This window comes from Manis pentadactyla, chromosome 4 (genome assembly GCF_030020395.1).
Source record: "Manis pentadactyla isolate mManPen7 chromosome 4, mManPen7.hap1, whole genome shotgun sequence".
Classification (NCBI taxonomy): Eukaryota; Metazoa; Chordata; class Mammalia; order Pholidota; family Manidae; genus Manis; species Manis pentadactyla.
Window position 1 is genome coordinate 64,152,021 of NC_080022.1, and position 16,246 is coordinate 64,168,266.

At 40.3% G+C, this 16,246-nt stretch overlaps 1 protein-coding gene across 5 annotated transcripts in view; it reads left to right on the top strand.

Annotated features, from left to right (window-relative positions):
- Positions 1 to 16,246, top strand: part of ST6GALNAC3 (ST6 N-acetylgalactosaminide alpha-2,6-sialyltransferase 3) — a 647,729-nt gene that overhangs the window by 160,317 nt on the left and 471,166 nt on the right. The window lies entirely within an intron of this gene.

Here is a 16,246-nt window from a genome sequence, read left to right on the forward strand (position 1 = left end):
ATTCTTCTTCAAAGGACATGAATCCCATTCTTAGGGTTCCATACTCATGCCCAGTTACCTTCCGACATCCCCACCTCCACATACCATTATAGTGGGGCTTCAACATAGTGAATTTTTTTTCGGGGGGGCGCACAGCATTTATCCCATAGCAGGTCAGTATTTCAGCCAAGGGCAAAAACTGATTCTTAGGAATAAATCATCTTACTGTATTTATGTGTAAGGCTCAGGTATACATACAATATGTAAACAGATAAGCAGTATATCTGTGCTATTATAATTCAGTGTCGGGGGGTCATTAGAGAAAGTTTATCTAAAAAGCTCCTTGGGGGAAGCAATAATTTTTTAAAAGTCCGAGTATTGACATCTGGTATTATTGTTTTTATTAAATAGATGTTTAAATGTAGGTTGAGAGGTTAAATAATTTGCCCACACAAAATGATTTGGTAGGAGAGCTCTGACCCAAGCCCTGTGTGGTGCAAAAGCATGTGTTTTATTCACAGCACCACACTGCCTCCTTGCTGCTTGTCTTGAGGATGGGAAACAGCTCTTCAACCTTCCACCCCCCCGACCCCCCCAGGGGTTTTTCAGCTTCCCCTTCTCCCAAATTCCTCAGTTTCCTCCCTGGGGTGGCCTGGACCCTCCTGAACTGCTTTGTTGTGGGGTCTAAGACTCCCATCTCTATGGTTTCTTTGCTAGTGGAGGAGTTCTCTAGGAGAAAATTCGGCTACTGGGTTGGAGGAATGGGTATTTGCATTTTAATACCTGTGCAGAGGAATTACCCACAGGACTGGCCCTTTCCCAGTGGGATTTCAAGGGCCCTCCCAGGCCAGTGGGAAACAATTTGGAACTGTGTGTCTGCAGACCTGTTCAGGAAAACATAGCAGGGAGCGAGATGCTCTGCTCTAACCGAAGCTCTGTGTGCTCTGTATCTTCATCTGACCCTCTTGATTAGAATCTCCTGCTGTTATTCTATAAGCTGGGCTGTACACCTGAGTTTCTCTGTGTAGCAATTCCAAGAACATTCAATCTTTAAAATGCATTTTATAGTAAACAGAGGTAGCCATGAGAAACACTTTACAGTTGCTTTGAAAGGTTGTTTTGAAAGAATTGAATAGACAGTCTCGGTTTTTTACCCTGAGTTTCTAGGATCAATTTATCAGGAATGAGTGGATTTCATTCTCTCCTTCCCTGAGGGCCCATGCAAGATGAGGAATATAAGCAATAATAGCAAATCAGTCAAATTAACATTTAAAAGCTTCTTTTACAAGAGCACTCTGGAGGCCCTTAGTTAGATCTATCAGATGTGTACACCCTCCCCAACTACCCCTTTCCCTCCACCCCTGCCGCCTCTGCCCCATCCTATCCCAGTCCCAGTCTAGAAGCCTTCCTGAGGGAGAGGACCCTTGGGCACTCCTGGCAGAGGGCACCAGGAGCCACTCACTCTGGCTCTCAAGAGAAAAATCGAGAACTGTTCAGAGCCATTGTTAGAGAAAAGGTTACGCCCCACATTTTCAGTAACCACACTTACACTCTCGACTGTCAAGTGCTAAAACTTACCTACCTTGGATGCCTGTGAAAGCCAGGGTTATTTTCTTAGAACAAAAAGCAAATAGGCGTGTCTCACTTGATATAATAAATTCCTGTGTCTCAGTCCCCCCACATTTAAAATGGGGATTGTAAGAATACTCTCCTGTATTAGTTTGCTGGGGCTGCTGTAACAAAATACTACAAACTAGGTGGCATAAACAACAGAAATTTATTGTGTCCCAGTTGTGGAGGCCAGAAGTCCTAGCTCAAGGTGTCAGGAGGCTTGGTTCCTTCTGAGGGCATTCGGTAGCTTGCTGGCATTCTTTGGTGTTCCTACCTCTGCCTTCAACTTCACTTAGTATTGTCCCTGGTGTATTTCTGTATTCAAATTTCCCCTTTTCATAAGGACACCAGTTATATTGGATCAGGGGCCCGCCCTACTCCAATTTGACCTCATCTTAATTTGAAATCTGCAATGACCCTATTTCCAAATAAGGTCACATTATTAGGTACTGGGATTTTAAATTTCAACATACGAGTTTTTGGGGGATACAGTTTCACCTATAACACCACCTCCTAGGGTATTGTGTGGATTAAATAAGTATATAAAGTGCCATGGGAGGGATTGGTCTACTTATTATTGGTAAATAGACATCTTAAAGAAAAACAACCTAAGTAATTATCATTAGTATTTGAGTCAGGGGCTATATTTTTATACTTGCTTCTAATCCTCATAGAAACTTTGACAGTATGTTCTTTATCTCTAATATCCTAAGTTTGCAGATAGGTAAACAGAGGCTAGAGAAGTGAAATGATTTCAATATGATTGAAGCTTCTCAGCTTGTTTATGATTATAAACAAAACTGTAAGCTCACCCTGATTGTGTATTACTCCTTACTTGCTTTTGTATGTAAATACTATTTTCCATATAATGTATTTGAGTTTGCATAATCCAATTTCTACCATAATATTTCAGATAGGAAGCTCAGCTGTTACATGAGAATTGTTAACTAACCAGACATAAAATAAGTCATTCTGATCTTGTCAATACTGTCTTTAGAATAGCGTCAGATTGCCAATTTAGTTAACATTCAGTGAACATAGTCCCTGATACTGTGTTAGGAATTCCAGACTAATAAAACCTGGTTCCAAACTTCAGAGAGCTCTCGGTTGGATCTGGGAGTGTGCTGAAGGGATGCCAGGCCTGGAATCTGCAGGATGAGTGCAGTGGGGCTGAGTATGGTGAGGAAGTCAGACTCATGGTTGGTATCTGGAGAGGGTGCAGCAGAGTTTACAGGGAGTTAGTGAATAGCTTCAGGCATTCTTATTCCAAGGAGAATCTGAATTTCAATGTGTTTGGAATGTTAGGTAGAAAGATAGAGCTGGGGAAGGGGAAGATAACCTTCAAGGAAAGAAAACTGCCCAAACTCTGCCCAGGTAGGGGGTCTCATGGGAAGACAACAAAGGCTTTGCAGGGAGATAACTTCTTGCATATCCCAGGCCAAACCAGTCCCGCCAGGTCCCAGTGCAGGTGCAATGAACAAAACTAAGAACCACCCAAACCACACCTACTCATAATCGCATTTGCCCACCTAGAGGAATGGGTATGTAACTAGAGCTGCCAATCAAATGCCCTCACCCTGTCAGTCAAAAGAAGCACCTGCCAGTTAGGTGGTGATAGGCCCTCCGCTACAGGTTCAGTGCCCTTGCCAGCTCCTCCCTTGGGTGTATTCAAGTAAAACTTTCACTCTGCTTAGCCATTGTGTGTCTGCCTTTCATTTCGTTTTAGCAGGGACAAGATCCTAGGAGAACAAACTCAACCCATAACAAATGCAGGCTGCAGGAGGAGGGGACTCATTTCAGCTTTGCCTTTAGGCTCATTGAAGGGCCCTGTTAACAAAGCTGAAAGGTGTGAGATTCTCTTATTTATCAATCCATGCCTGATTTTCCAGAAATCTGTATGATACAGGTTAAGGGGGTACCATAGGCATAGAATTTATCATGTAATCAGTAGATTGGAGGAGAGAAAACCATCTTTGTCTTTGGGCCATCTTCCATGGGAATTAACAATATAATGGAAGAAAGTTTTTAACTTTTTGTCAGGACCCTTGACAAAATGAGTATTTTTCTGGAGATGGGAATTTTGGGTTTGGTGCCATGTGCAAAAATGCATATGGTACCGTCCTTGCGTTAAAAGAGCATATTTCTAGTAGGGAAAGATAGACACTCCAAACTTCTCCTTGCTTGCCTGAATATGAAACACTTCCTGCTCTTGGATGAATTATGTTGATGTTGATTAATGATAATGGAATAATATTACTTTGTATTTATAGGATGCTTTTAACTTTTCAAGTGCTTTCCCATAATATTTTTCCTGCCAGACTGTCAAACAAGCGTGGGCACAGATAGGGGCTGGGCTGAGCTCAGGACTGGCTCGAGCTCCCGTGAACCGGGCCTGGCTGCCACTTTTCTGGGGACAGGGTCCTTCTGTCACCACTCCTTCCTGGCCTGCTGCTTCTGTCCTTCCTCTCCATTTCCTTCCTCTCCGCTTCCCACACCGGGCTTCATTGTTCTGGTCTTCCTTTCTGTTGCCTTGGAGTTCTCTGCATAGCACACTGTGCTCTTTGGAGCAGAGCTATTACAGAAATCTAATAAATAATAAGTTTCAGTGCTCAGACAGATCAATAAAATGCATGATAAGAAGAGGCCATTATGGCGAATGAAAAATGTACAAGGGGATGCCCACAGCTTGAGTCAGCCTTCAGCCAGGAGAAGCTGAGCCTCCTGAAACACCAGAGACCCAGCAGACCACGTCAGGGCATTCTGAGGCTTTCCTTCCTTAGTTCATCCACAGACGTTTATTGAAGGTCTGTGCCCCGTGGGGCCTGGTGCTGGCATTGGACATGAGACGTTCTGTATCTAGGAGCTCAACAATTTAACCAGGGAGATGGATGATGTCACCATAACTAATTGTCATGCAAGGCCATTGTCTCTGTGGACAATAAAGATCTCTCAGAGCTCAGAGGGGAAGGAACAAACTGTAGAGAGGAGTGGGAAGAGGCTTTCATTAAATACAGTTTGTTCCTGATGACAGTGGACTCACCTGTAAAGGATGAGTAGGATTTTTTAAGGTAGAAGAGTTGAAATAGGTGTAAGATAGAATGCTTCCAAGGACAGGAAATAGCAGCTGCACAAGCACCTAATTGTACGTGTACCGACAGGTCTAGGAATTTTTTGGTCCATACTTCTTATCAAAACATTTTATGTCTTTCTTGATCTGTGGCAGTCTAGATAACAGCCTTATCTTCACACTCAGTCTGCTCCAATATTTCAGATTTTTACCTATTAAGAAAATATAAGTCCCAGTAAACAAAAAGTGAACAGAGAGCAAAAAGACTCGGTCCCAAGGGTGTTGGCAGAGCTGGTGGGCTGCCAGTTTTTTCCTGGGGATGTCAGGTTGGCCCCACAGAAGGGAGAACATGAAGTGAATGGTCTACTTTTCTTACCACCCTGATCACATGGAGCAAACACAGAAGGCAGAGCATTTCACCTCAAAGGTGCTTTTCCTTCTAACTATTCAGTTTCCACATATGTGGCCCAAATCAGCATCCTTGGCCTTCATCTGTCAATAACAATACTCTTCTCCATGCGGGAAGAGGGTAGGACGTGGAGACTGGACACCTGAATTCTCTCGGAAGGCAACATCAATGCCCAACCACAACTTTGTTATGAAATCTTATACAGGGCTGACATGAGACGCAAGGAAGGCCCTGTGCTAACAGAAGATTCCTCTATCATTACTTAAACCTTTTCCCTTTGAATTCTCCTTCTTTCTTATCTACCTACTCTTTATTTCTACCTGTTAGGCAGAAGGTTTTATCCTCTGCCTCATTTCTGCTTTTCCCTATTAAAGTGGCCATTGATAAATTATCTCTGAGAAAAGAGTATATATAATTTAGAGTCAGAGGTGAATTCAAATCTAGGAACTGTTACTTGCTTAGCTACCTGACCTTCGGAAAGCTACTTAACCTCTGAGAGTCTTAATTCCCTTAAATGTAAATTGGGAAATAAATTTGTGTCTTAGATTTGCTGGGAAGATTAAATAATATAGCTAATGTATAATACATTGCATGATGCCCTGTAGTTCAGCTGTTCCATAAATGGTAGCTATGCTTTTCTCACTGTTGGTGGTGTGGTATGCTGCAAAGAACTTCAGACTGTGAGAGCACTCTCTCCAACAATTATTAGCTGTTTGTCCTTGGGCAACTTATTTAACCTTGACTAGTTTTAGTTTTTGCTTTTGAAAATTAGGAAAATGATACCCACCTCATTGGATTTTGTGCAGATTAAGTGGGAGAATCTACAAAAAATATTTAGCATGATGCTTCACATAAAAGGTGTTCAAGAAAATGCCAGCCCCTGCTTTTCTTTCAGGAGGAAGGTTTCTAATTCATTTTATTTTTTGCTAGCATTCTGTCTCAATTTCTGGCAGAAGTATAGCTAGTAAGCCATGTTGAGCACTAACTGCTGGCTATCCACCCAAATCCTTTCTACTGTTCTTCTTCGCTTTGACCATTTTGTGTCCATTTCCCAGCCTTCATTATAGCAAGTGTGGCCATGTGACTAAGTGGCCACCAATGGAACGCGATTGGCAATGATGTGTACCATTTCCAGGCTTGGCCACTCACTTCCCATAAGCCTTTCTCTGTGCTGTTTCCTCCCTTTCAGACAACTGGGATGGGGCTGCCTAGGGTGATCTTAGAAGCCAATCAGCTCAGTTTCCCTCAGCCTTGGTTCCTGAATGATACCTCACACACACGCACACACACACACACTGAACTGAATGGGAGAGAAATTACTGTCTTTGAGCCATTTAATTTTGGGTCTTTCATTCTGGCAGATTAGCATATCTTAGTACTCATTTTTTTCCTATTTCCATCTTCAAATGTGACTGAGATAGCTGGAAAGATACCAAACTGAAGAGCACTTTAAAAAGAGCACCAAACCTACAAACAGAGCTGAGTTTGTGACTTGGCTTTGTGATCTTTTTATTATTCAATCTTTCCCTTCTTATAGGAAAAATGATGATAGACTATATGACTTTGTTGGGCCATTTAACTTCTTGGGCCTCAGATTATTTACCTGCAAATTATGTCACAGAGATATTGTGAAGATCAATTAGGATAATGCATGTATAATTTAAAATTTGTACAGTCCTATAAAGCTTCACTGTCTAAAATGCTAGCCCCAGTCATATATTGCTATTGAATACTTCAAATGTAGCTACTCTGAACTGAGATACTCTGTAAGTGTAAAATACACGCTGGATTTCACAGTTTTGGTACAAACAAATTTTTCAAGTATCAAATGGCTTAAAAATTGTAATGTTGATTTCATGTTGAAATGAAAATATTTTGGGTATATTGTATTAAAGCATATTGTTGAACTTGCCTCTTTTTAATGTGGCTGCCAGAAAATGTAAGATTACAAATGTAGCTCACATTCCATTTCCATTGGACAGTGCTGCTCCAGGGGTGAAAGTATTAGTCCTTAGTATAAGTGAATATCCTCTGATACCTCCAAATGCAAGAACTGGGGGGTGAGAACTGGGGAGCAAGGTTTGTTTAAAGGGTGGCGATGGTTCTCGTGGGGGCTGTTACTGGCATGAAGGATCTTCTGTGGATAGTGCGTGATATGCAGAGGTTGCTCAGCCGGTGTCAGCCGTTGTTTTTCTCCTACGTCTTCCTTTCATCCACAAGCAGCTTCCACAATCACCGGCTGCGGTCTTTGAATTTTTTCATTAAGGAAAGCATTCTTTTGTTTCCTCTTTAAAAAACCTTGCTAAAATGTGTTTGCAGTATCAAAGCTGAAATGGTTTTTGTTCTCCTTTATAGCCTTTTTAGTATCACCATCTCCCCAAGTATGCTAACCTCTCTCTGGATCTAATCTTAGGAAATTGAAAGCATTTAGCTTCTTTGGAATTAGGGAAATAGGTTTCAAGTCTAGCAATCCCTATTTAAAGCCCTTTGCTTAGCTAATGCTTTTGTTTGATCACACCACACTGCCCCTTAATTTTTAAAGGAAGTAAACTAAATGGCTATTATCCTAAGCCCAGAAATGCTTTATTTTTCTTAGTTTTTAAAGATCCGTAATTTGGACTGTCTACATGAAGCATGTGTTTTCCAATACTGCTTTCTTGGAACTAAATGTTTCCTCTGTCCTCTTGTCCTCTCCCCTTCTCTCCTCCTTCTCCCCCCTGTTCACCTCTCCTTCCGTCTGTATATTTTCCTGTGCTCTCTCCTGTTCTGTCCTTTTCCCTTCTCTTCCCTCCTTATCCTTTGTTCACAAAGCCAAAGATGGAAAGAGGATGACACATTAGGAAGCCCGCGAAACTGTCCTATTTGTGGCCATCTAGAAACCAGAAGTCGCTAAGATCAAGCGCTAATACATTGCTTCTCCAAACACCGATTTATTTTGTATCAACATGGCTGTCAAGACACTCTTGAGGCCAATGTTCCCGTCTTACATCCTGAATGGAAACTGTGTATGTACTTCCTTGAGGAGGTGACCTTGACATGTATGTGTCCAGTTTCTATTTATCTTTTAAAAAATAATAGCTTTATTGATATATAATTCACTTAAAATAAAATTCACCCTTTTACAGGTGCAACTCAGTGGTTTTTATTATACTCCAAAAGTTGTACAATCACCTCTGTGACCTAACTTCATTTCTTCAACCAGTTTCTTCTTCAAAACAAACACTTATTAGCAGTCAATTTCCACCACCTCTTCTTCCAGCACCTAGAAACTACTGATCTACTTTTTTTCTCTACCGATTTGTCTTGTCTGGATATTTTCTGTACATGGAATCATACAATATGGGGCCTTTTGTGACTGGCTTCTTTCACTTAGCATGTTTTTGAGGTTCGTCTACGTTGTACTGTGTGTCAGTACCTCATTCCATCCAATGAATTTTTTTTTTTTTTTTTTAATTGAAGGGTAGTTGACAACAGTATTACATTACATTAGTTTCAGGTGTACAACACAGTGATTCAACATTTATATACATGATAATGATAATTCTAGGTACCAGCTATCACCATACCAAGTTGTTATAATATTTTGACTATATTCCTTATGCTATACATTACATCCCGGTTACTTATTTATTTTACAATTGGAAGTGTGTATATATATATATATATATATATATATTTTTTTTTTTTTGTGAGGGCATCTCTCATATTTATTGATCAAATAGTTGTTAACAACAATAAATTTCTGTATAGGGGGGTCAATACTCAATGCACAATCATTAATCCACCCCAAGCCTAATTTTCGTCAGTCTCCAATCTTCTGATGCATAACGAACAAATTCTTACATGGAGTACAAATTCTTACATAGTGAATAAGTTACATGGTGAACAGTGCAAGGGCAGTCATCACAGAAGCTTTCGGTTTTGTTCATGCATTATGAACTATACACAGCCAGTTCAAATATGAATATTCATTTGATTTTTAAACTTGATTTATATGTGGATACCACATTTCTCTATTATTATTATTTTTAATAAAATGCTGAAGTGGTAGGTAGATACGAGATAAAGGTAGAAAACAGAGTTTAGTGTTGTAAGAGAGCAAATGTAGATGATCAGGTGTGTGCCTGTAGACTATGTGTTAATCCGAGCTAGACGAGGGCAATAAACATCCATGTATGCGGAAGATTTCTCTCAGAACATGAGGGGGGAGGTTCTAAGCCTCACCTCTGCTGCTCCCCATTTTCTCACCAGATGGCCCCCTGCGACTGTGCCTGTCTTAGGTTGTTCCTCCCTTGAGGAATCTTACCCGTCTCTGGCTAACCAGTCATCTTCTGGGGCCATACAGGGAAATGTTAAGTTGGTAAGTGAGAGAGAAGCCTTATTGTTTGAAAAGGTTAGCTTTTTACTTCTTTGCATATTTATGCCCTGTGGCTTCTATGCCCAGCATTTGTCTTGAGGTGTCTTTACCACTTGGAAGAATTATGATACTCGGTAAATTCGACATGTGGCACGAGTTCTATTTAAAGGTTGTGATTAGGTAGGAAGAAGAAAAGCTATAGAAGTAGCAGGCAGAAGAAAACCTGGGAAGATTGATTATTTCTTTGACATATCTTCTTGTAGAGTAACTTCAGCATGGATAGGTTTTAAACTACTAATTAAATTGTGCACACACATTAACATAATATCCATCCTATGAATTTAACACCTTTTCTTTAATCCATTCATCAGTTGTGTTCACTTTTTGGCTATTACTAACAATGTTGCTATGCACATTTGTGTACAAATTTTTTCATGGGCATGTTTTTAATTCTCTTGGGTATATACCTAGGAGTGGAAGTCTGATCATATAGGAACTATATGTGTAACTTCAAAACTGTTTTCAAAAGTGACTGCATCCCACTACAGTTCTACCAGATAGGTATGAGAATATAATTTCTCTACCTCATTGCCAAAACTTGTTATTGCCCATCTTTTTATTTTTCTCCATCTTAGTGAGTTTGAAGTGTTGTCTCATGGTTTTGATTTGCACTTCTCTGGTGATTAACTATGTTGAGCTCCTTGTCATGTGTGTATTTGTTGCTGGTATGACTGCTTTGGAGAAAGGCCTATTCAAATCCTCTGCCCATTTTTAAAAAATTGAGTTGTCTGTGTATTGTTGAGTTGTAAGAGTACTTTGTATATTCTATATGCAAGGCCCTTATCAGATATATGATTTCCAAACAGTTCTCCCATTCTGTGGAATTCTCTTTCCATTTTCTTGATGGTGTCTTTTGAAGCACAAATCAATTTTGTTGAAGTTCATTTTATCTATTGTTTCTTTTGTCACTTGTGATTTGGGTGTCACACCTAAGAAATCCTGGCCAAATTCACAGGAGTTTCTTTCACAGCTTTAAAAATAGAGAGATATTGAAGAGGATGTTTTGTGATTTCTAAACTGCCCTTGTAGACATTGGTGGCTTCCAGACAAACTTTTGGCTCTGCTATCAAAGAACTGTTAAAATCTTATTTTCATAGTAGGCCCATGGTATGGGGAGGGCACAGCTGCTATAGGCATTTGGACACTGCAGCAATTGCCTTAATTGGACATTCCTCACCTCTCTAGTATGACTTGTTAATGGCTTTTTAAGTGAGACACACCAGCCAAGTGAATTAAACTACTTGGCAAGTCAGTTCCTGCTCACTTGGAAGCATTAATCCATGGAAAATAAGCAGAGGCCATCAGCCAGGAGGAAACCTGAATTTCATTTACAGAGGTGAAAGAGAAAGAGCTGTTGTCTGCAGTCTCAGGAGCTTTCAAGTACTCTTCGAAGGGCTGTCTGGGAAAAGGTCTTCTTATCTCAACCAAACTTCTTCAATTCGGCAAATGTTCATTAGTGCCTGAACATGGCTGTGAGGCATTTCAGGGAGATCTGTCATGGTCCCTGCCCTAAGGAGCTTTTGCTCTTTGGACGGACTAGAAAATACACATACGAAATTGTTAGAAATAATTCAGTAATAACATAAAATACTTCCCATGCACCCCTCAGCTTCGTATATTCTGTGGCTTCAGTCCACCACTCTGCACAGTTATTTCTCTCAGGGAGCAATGAAAGTCACCAGTAACCTGCTAGTTGCCAAATTGGATGAATTTTCACATCTGTGTTGATAGCCTTGACTTTTCCTCTGGGCTCCATCTGCCTTTCCACCTGCCTGTCGCAAAGCCTCTCATGGAAAGAAATCTTGGCAGCGCTCGTCTCACGCTCCCAAAGTGAGGTCTTTTCTCCCTTCTTTCTCATTCCTCTTACCTCACCAGCCTCTCTCACTCCTTTGGCCATGGCAAAACCACCTCCCCTGATTCCCAGACTCCAGTTTTTACCCCCGTGTCACCAGGTCTAATCTGTTTATGTTCCCTCCTATCCAACCCCACTGTCTTAGTTCAGATTTTGACTCTTTCCTAAATATTACAATATAAAGCTGTTCCACACCCAATTTTTCTTCTTATCCTTTGTCTACATTTCTGCCTAAACTATTTTCTAAATGCATGATCCTCACCCTGCTGGTCCTTTGTCTCCATATCTTCAGAGGCTCTCCACGGCCTGGAGAATAAAATCTAAACTCACTGTACAGCTTATGTTGATCTCGGCCTCCCAGATCTAAATTCCTCTCTGATCTCTGATCACACCATAGTCTTCTGTACATCCATGCTTTTGTCCACTTTCTTTCCTCTCCCTGAAATGTCCTGTCTCTTTCTTCTCTGCTTGGTAAACTCTTACTCACCCTTTAAGTTCTTGGACCAAAGATGTTCTGGAACATCTTTCTTGAGACCCATGGCGAATTACATAGGCTCATGTCATGGTTCTTATCAGACTTCTGTGACTGTTCACAAGTTTCTCTCTTGTACCAGTTCCTCATTCTTGCTCCAATGTGTTCCTTAATTCCCTGCCCTCCTTTCCTCCTTTCTCAGTCTCTCTCTATCCCTAAACTCCACTTATAACCTCTCAGCTCCTACATAAGCAGAGGCTATCTTGCCTGGTCACGTAGCATAAAGTCTCACTCAAAAAAGATGTTGGTAGATAAAGGTTCTCATGAATGAATATACTACCCCAAATATGATTAAAATTACTCCCCTTGCTCACCTAAAGGTGAGTATGTCCAAATCTCAGATTAGTCTGCAGTATGGTTGAAGTGCTTTTCGTGTGCTAATTTGTATGTTTTGGTGTGTGGAAAGAGTTGTTATGTGGGGGCAACAGAAATCAGAGAAACCAAATGGAAAGAATTAAGTGATGCTGTATTGACCATGGAGGGTCAGGCACCAAGCCCGGAGTGACTCATCTCACTTGTATATTGTACTGGAGCTTCTGAAACCGCTTCATATAGTCCTGTAGAGATGGCTGGTAAGATAGGTGGCACTGTAGTATAGGTTACATGGACACTAGCTTTAGAGGGGATTTGAACCCAGGCTTATAGGTCTCATTTGAGATTGTCTGCCTCACTCCTTGGAACCTCCGCACCTTCCTTACTGCTGTGATATGAAACAAACACATCTCTCAGGGATTTTGTAGGACGATTAGGATGACATGTCTGTGCTTAGCCAAATCCTTGCATGTGGTTGTCAGATGGGAGCTGTTTCATGTATATATTTGAAAGGGTATATATGTATTATTTAATTAGTCTCAAAAAAAATATCAGTGATATTGCTAATACATCCAACCCTAATCTCTTGAGCATGATCCTTTTTCTTAATTTCTTGGACCAAAGACCAGTCTCTCACTCCTGAATCCTACTAATGCAGAGAGAAGTACAGTTAAAGTTAGTGACTTAAAAGTGTGCAAAGTGTGAAATGCTTCCTAGAATTTATATCCTTGGAGGTATTTAAATAGCAGTGTTCAAGGCTGCTGCCACAGTTGAGAAACGTTGTTATTGCATTTAAGAATAAGTTTTCTGTAATATTAAGATGTCTTGATTTAATTGATAAGCTGCTATGTGATAGCATTCAATTTAAAAGAGGTTTGTGGAGTGGGACATCATAAGGCAATTTCTTGCAGATAAAAGATTGCTGATGAAGTCTACGTTATTGCCATATGTGTCAGAAATTAAGTCACTGTCTACTGTAATGAACTGATCGATCAGATTCTCTTTTTGATAGTAGAATGCCAATGGGAGGATGTAGAGAAAGTGGGAATATAAAGTAGAATTCTATCACTTCCACATTGTGCTGCTTCCTTTATGGTGTTGGAAGTGCTCTGGCTAACTGTACTAGAAATAATAAGTCTCTATTTTTATATGAAATATGCACACACATATATACATGCACACCCACACTCCAAGAGTAAAATTCTGAAGGGAATATAAAATAAAGAAAAGTATAATTTTGTCTTAAAGACAATCTCAGGAAACTTGAGGTTCCTATGTTTAGAATTATTTCCAACTTAAATTTTCTTCTGCATTTTTCTTCCACCAGGAAATTGGTAACAAAGAATATACCCTATTCCCTTTCTGAAGAAAGAAGTAGAAATGATTGTTTGCTGAGTTCTGGACAAAAAAATGCCATCACGGGTGTCTTTTGGCACAAGGATGGAGGAGCCTATTTAAAATGTGAAGCCTTTCACTATTAAAGCTTCGTATGAACCTGAACTTACACAGAAGCAAAACTTTTCTGAGAGCATGACAGAAAGAGATTCATTATGTCAATAACCTAGGTCTTGAAAATATGATGAAACATCAGGCTTCTTAGTATATTACATGATGCTGCTAGACTGTGCCTCAGTATGGTTAAATTATAGAATTCTTTTACTGTTTTTATTTAAGATGTGCTTAATTGGAGCATGCCTTCCATGGAAAACTATTGATGCAGTTACATGAATCCTGATCACCATGGTGACATGGAGCTGTAAGCTTGGCTGGAAACACTGTAGGGCAGACAAACCAGGCATTGTTTACTCTGGGAGCACAGGAGGTCCCCCTTTGCAGAGCATTCTGACTTTCCTAGTTTCCAGTAAGCAAGCAGATGGCAGGAGTTGTGTGGTAGTTGGTTCCTCGTGCAGGGACTCTCATCCTCCAGAGGGCTTCCGGGGAGGCTGGTATGTGCAGTACAGATTTTGAGGTCCTTCAAAGGATTCTCAAAGCCTTCCAGTGGCCAATCAGCAGCTGAGAGGGAAATGGTGGCAAATGAGGTAGGAGCCCTCTGCGAATGAAGTAATGGTCTGGAATGGGCTTACGTTAGGATTGTCATTCTGTTAATCTTTTCTGTGACCTTGGCACCTTACTTCTCTGCTTCTGCAGATGGAAGGAATCATGCAAATGGTCGGACGAAACCTTGAAGTCATAAAATGCTATAGAGATGCTAAATATGCACCACGGGATTTTCATCTGGGACAGTTACTGTTTGTAGGCATAAGTGAACCAGAGGAGAATAGTGCTCTAATGCTCTAAGAAGAAAACGAGAGTTAAGCTGGATATTGGTGTGCTCAGCTACGATTAATAAAGCTGCTGTGGAATTAGTGACTCACCCTTCAACAGGATGGCAAGGCTGTCTCATGCCGAGGTTTTGATTTTTCTCCCCTGCTCAGTTTGTTAGATAGTTTCTCTTTAGTGACAGGCGAAGGTGACAATTATCCTCCTCTCGGGTTGTTTCCATTTTGGGTAAGCAGTGGGCAGAGTTTACCTTGGATAAAATTTCAAAGGATGTGTTTGTGAAAAATCATTCACTCCTGACAATGGCAGAGTGGTAGGGGAGAGACTATAGCTGGCTTTTATTTTCATCAGGTTCAACCATCTGCAAAGGCTAAATTCAGTGACTGTCTCATAGACATTGTGAATCTAGTTATTTCCACAAACTGACTGTGGATTTGTAACTGTAAAACTGCCCTAAATTTTACATTAAGCTGTTTTTAACCTGATGTTGACTACATCCCTGTGTCAAGTTCATCTCCCTCTCCCGCCCTTATAGCCAATGAGTTGTTCGGGCTTGGGAGGAGTACAAACTATTTTTAATGCAGGGTTAGCTTGGACAAATTATACTTAAATGGTAAATTAAGCCCTCTGGAGGATGAAATTCTGAAACATAAAGTTACTTGGGATTTTTTTTTTTTAATCTCTAGGAAACTGGGGAAAACAAATGTATATATTTTATAAACAGGACACACTGAATAGTGATTTCACAGTAGTGGGAAAAATACCCCAGTCATAAAAGTTAAAATCATAGTAATCTGAGGCATTCACAATACTTTGAATATCCTGTCCGTATTCAGGGCTACTGATTATATTTCTAAAGAAACTTACAAAACCAAATTTTGTAGGAAAAGCAGTGCACACTGAGGCATATTTTGGATTTTCTGCTCTTTCTGTTGTATCTATGCAACAGTACTTTTCCACTGGTGCAAATAAGGAAGAGTCAACTGAACTTCCTATCTGGAGAGAGATAAAATGAGATTAGGAATGAAATCTTGCAGAGGTTGCAAACTAGCTCTGTAAGGCTGGATTTGGCCCCTGTATGTATTCTGTTTGGCTGGTACAAATTTTAATTCAGGTACATTTAAGTGACTTTCCGGTGTAGTTGGTTCTAGTCCTCATTGCCCCTTAATGTCTTATACCCCCCCACCGTTTCACTGCTTTGTTGCCTCCTGCCCTTGAATGAGTTTTGAGTTTGCAACCCCTGGTTGAAAGACTCATTCCTGCTAGGAAGCTGTGGTGTGTTTATGCTAAAGACCTAATCTTTTCCTCTTGTATGGCAGGAAAGGATATCCTTACCAAAACAATAATTGGAAACTAAAAGGGTGGAAAGACAAGAAAGACAAAAGCAAAAGGCAATAGCAGGGAGAGGAAAAGAGGGAATTGCTATTCAACGCATTTAAGATTTCAGTTGCACAAGATGATTAAGGCAAGAGATTTGCTGAACAGTATTGTGCCTGTAGTTAACAATACCCTATTATACACTTAAAACACTGTTGAGAGGGTAGATCTCATGTGAAGTGGTCTTATAGCAATAATTTAAAAAAAAAGCAAAATATATAAAAGTCAGGAAAATAATGGTATAAGACAAATTAAGTAGTAATCAAATACATTTCTATGAGAACTTCTATAAAAGAAAAGGAAAAATAAAGCATAATTTTACAGGGCAAAAATAGAACTAAAGAATTAATAAAAATTCCTCAGCGATACTGATGGACAGTGACTACAATGGGGTATGGGTGGGGACTTGA